Below are 4,197 nucleotides of genomic sequence, written 5' to 3' on the forward strand. Positions count from 1 at the left end.
CTGCAAGACTTCAGACCACATAAATGAATTTGTGCCTAATTCAACAGAGCTATACTTCTTTCTTCTTCAGAATTAGTGCGCCTGCATTAACATTGGCTTTATTATATAAACCATCACAGAAAGGAAACAGTCTTAGAGATAAACAGGTGGGAGAAAAAAAGAAAATGAGGGAAAGAAAAGACTGGAGGGGGAGAAATGAAGAGAATGCAAGAGTGCTTGCAGTTGGGCAAAGTTTGATTTGAAAGGGTTTATAAGTGTTTTACACAGTAATGTACCTAGTTACAGCTGGATATGTATTTATGTGTTACTATTAACCAGATTATCTCAACATTAGCCTGTTCAATTTGGCCTATTATGCAGATTCAGGGAAGAAAAGGTTTCCCTGGAGGATTTTGATCCTGAGTGACTTACTTCATTTAATTTCAGATTTCAAAGTAAACAGGTATATAACTAACTGTTTTTAAATCTAGATGAATATAAATTCATGCTATTACCAATTATTTATTTATTGTAAAATTCACCCTAACAGGTTACTAAAATACAAGAATCTCAAGTTTATAATTGAAGAAATTAATTCATTAGGTGAATCAAGAATATACAGCTTTTGAAGTAAAAATGATTCATGTATCAAGTGATCTCATTTTAAAACTCCACTAAACATTCTACAGTAGTATCTTGAGTTAATGGCAGTTGTTTTCCTGAACACATTCAAAAATTTTCTCAAAATCTAGAGAGTTCATCTATATTGGGCTAGAAGGGCTGGATTAACTGGTAACTAAGAGGCCTAGGTTCCATCCCTGGTTGTATTACAATAGCTGTGTGATCTTGGGTAAGTCTCTTAACCTCTCTGTGTCCCTGCTTTCTCATCTGTAATGTGAGCACGACAATGTCTTCCTCACTTGCCCCATATTATTGCTATATAGAAGAAATGAGGTATTAGTTGTGGAAAGTTCTTTGAGAATTTAATCCCTTGAACAAAATGCAGGTTTTTCTGGATCTGCACACACATACACTGTTCATGATCATGAATACGTAATGTGGTGAATATGCTGTAGGTGTTTTGTGCTTTGAATCCGTGAGTCTGGAGATCCCAGCCCATAACAGCACATAATAGGTGTCCTCTGTGGGATGTAACCTAGGTGACACTCTGCACATTAAGCCGCACCTGTGCTCAGAGATGGTGGTGTATAAAAACTTGGCAGATCAACATATGCCAAGGTAGAGAGAACAGAGCCATACAATAGCAACACCAAAGCTTGTCTGTCCATCAAGGCCAAACTGAAATGCCACTTTTTTCATATAGCTTTCCAGGGCTTCTCTCTCCTATTGAAGGAATTAAGTTCTTCTGAATCTATGTACTTTCTTCACTTCATTAGTGTAGACCTGAACGTTGAACACCCATGCCAGCCCCAACAATATTCAGCTGGCACCAAATAAATAGGATCCCTAGCCCTCTTGGAATCTGCAGCCTCAGTTCTGGAATTCTGACTCTGATCCTGAGCCATTCCTCAGATTAGATTTTACCCTGTTTGTACTCTTCTGGCTTCCAACTTCAAGTCAATACTCAGCAAGCATTTGCTGTTTGCTGGGATTATGCTAAATAATGGGGTACCGCAGTGGACAACAGTTCATGTTTTTTGCCCTCGTGGAGATTAGAATTTAATGAGACTATAGACAATTAAACAATTCCAAGGCATTCATGGAGAAATTTCCAAAAGAGGTGATGTCCAACATAAAACCTATAGGCTGAGAGGATGTTAATCAGGTGAAAATAGGGTTAGGAAAGCTGAATGCTCCAAGTAGCACATCTGGGAGGCAAGAGAGAACCTGCTACATTTAAGAAATAAAAAAGATATTTTAGTCTGGACAAAATCCAACTTCTCTACTTATGTCTCCACTTCCAGCATCACCTTATATTTGGCACCTTCACACTTAAGGTTAGGCTCTGCCATTTTGGCTGAAGCTTCAGCTCTAACAACCTCCCACTCATCCTACAGATCATCTCCCCAGTGTGCTCCAACACCTTCTTCCTTTTGATCTCAAAGGGCACCGATTTCCCCAGCCTTGTACATGGAAACCAATCTGTCTTAATGCTGCTTTTACATGTAATTTTCATCACAGTTATCTGATTTTTGACCAATTTTATTTTCCCTATGAGACTGCCAAGATACAGATGATCTTTGCATTTCCTCCCAAACACCTGAGACAGCGTGGGACAATGTATTTTTATTTTTCTATAACACCTTTCTATCATGCCACTTTCTGGTTTAAAATCCTTCAGTAAGTCACTATTCATCTTAGGAAAAAACCCTATTCCTAAACACAGCTCACAAAACCCTTTCTGCCCCAACCCCTCTTAGCCCAGAGCCTCACTGCCACCATCCGCCTTTCTCACTCTCCCTTCTGGTTACACAGACCTTCCAGAATCTCCAGCACTTCTTCCTCTCTCCTGCCTTCCAGCTCTTGCTCTTGCTGCTCCCTGTGCAGGCCCCGCCCAGCCCTGCCCAGCCCCTTCACTCCTGCTCATCTTTAAAGTCGCAGCTTATATATCACATCCACAGGGAGGCTTTCCTGACACTTACTTGTTCCCGCTACAACATGGCATTTATGATGCTTTATTGAAATTGCTCATTAAAATTTTTGCCTCTCTTGCTGAGGGTATTTCAGCCTTGGCATTACTGACATCCTGGACCAGATAATTCTTTGTTGGTGGGGGGCTTTGCTGTGCATGGTAAGATGTATAACAGCATCCCTGGCCACTACCCACTAGATGCCAGTATCACTTTCCCTGGTTATGATAACCTAGAATGTCTGCAGACACTCCCAAATGTCTCCTGGGGGACAAAATCATGCCCACAGTGATTTGAGGATCACTGTGTTAGACTATTCATAAGGTAGGGTCTGTGTCTTACTCACTACTGTATCCCCAACGTGGCATGTGTGGCAGACTACTAATCACGTGTTGCATGAATGAACAGAAGTTCCTTCTATAAACTCCTGGTGAACGAATAAACTTTAGGAAGAAAGCTGTGTTGGAAGCACTAGTAGGTAGTTCAGAGACCTGTGTTGCTCTTTAATGAGTGGGTAGAACTTTCATGAACATGGTGCTCTCTCACTTTGGATACTGTCCCTTTCCTGTCTGTTACATCTGTCCTGGTAGGCAACAGACCATCAAGTCACCCATTCCCCTCTCCGTACACACGCCTTTGTGCTGCCCTGTCCACCCATCTCCCCTCTACAGAACAGAAAAAAGGTTTGGGCTCCCTGAGCTTCTTGCTTCAAAGATATTTAAGCTTTTAATGCGAATCCTGATTAATTAGCAAGGGCGCGGAACTTACATGTATTTCAAGTTGCTTTTATCTCGGGGGGAAAAGAAGCCTTTTGGCAGATACGTTCTGTTCACTGTCTAGTTCAGCATTTCAAAGGGCATGCTTTGAGGGGCTGAGCAGGTTACCATTTTTTGTGTGTGAAGGGCAATGACTAGTAATTAAAGGACAGACCCCTTTATGTCAACTCAAGGGAAAAATATCAAATTCAATCTCAGCTTCATCCTGAACTGACTTGTATCAAAGCTGGAGGGCTCTGCCCAGTGTTGGAGGACAGAAGCAAGAAGGGAAGGGCTGTGCAGTATAGTAACAGCTGCATCTCTGTGGCTTCCAAAGAAAAAGCTAACATTTGTTGAGCACCTACCGTATGCTATATCAGCTCTCCCAAAAACCCTACGAAAAAGTCAATAAAGTTTTATTTTACAGAAACTAAGTTTGGGAGATGTTAAAAAAATTGACCAGAATACAAGTGGGCCACCCACATTTGGAATATGATGGGTCTGACTATATTCTCTCTTCCAAAACTTCTGTCTTAGCCCATTTTCTGCTGCTATAACAGAATACCACAGACTGGGTAATTTATAAGGAAAAGAGATTTATTTTGCTCACAGTTCTGGAGACTGGGAAGTCTAAAGGCAAGACATCAGCATCTGCTTGGCCATCTGGTGAGGGCCTTCTTGCTGTGTCACTCCATGGTGGAAGGGCAGAAAGGCAAGCAAGCTGGCAAGACAGAGAGAAGACAGGGGGCTGAACTTATCCTTTTATTAGGAGCCCACTCCCACGATTACTGCATTAATCCATTCACGAGGACAGAACCAATCACCACCTTGTAATACTCTCACAATGGCAATTAAACTTCAATGTGAATGTT

The sequence above is a fragment of the Cynocephalus volans genome, chromosome 17 (genome assembly GCF_027409185.1).
Source record: "Cynocephalus volans isolate mCynVol1 chromosome 17, mCynVol1.pri, whole genome shotgun sequence".
Taxonomy (NCBI): domain Eukaryota; kingdom Metazoa; phylum Chordata; class Mammalia; order Dermoptera; family Cynocephalidae; genus Cynocephalus; species Cynocephalus volans.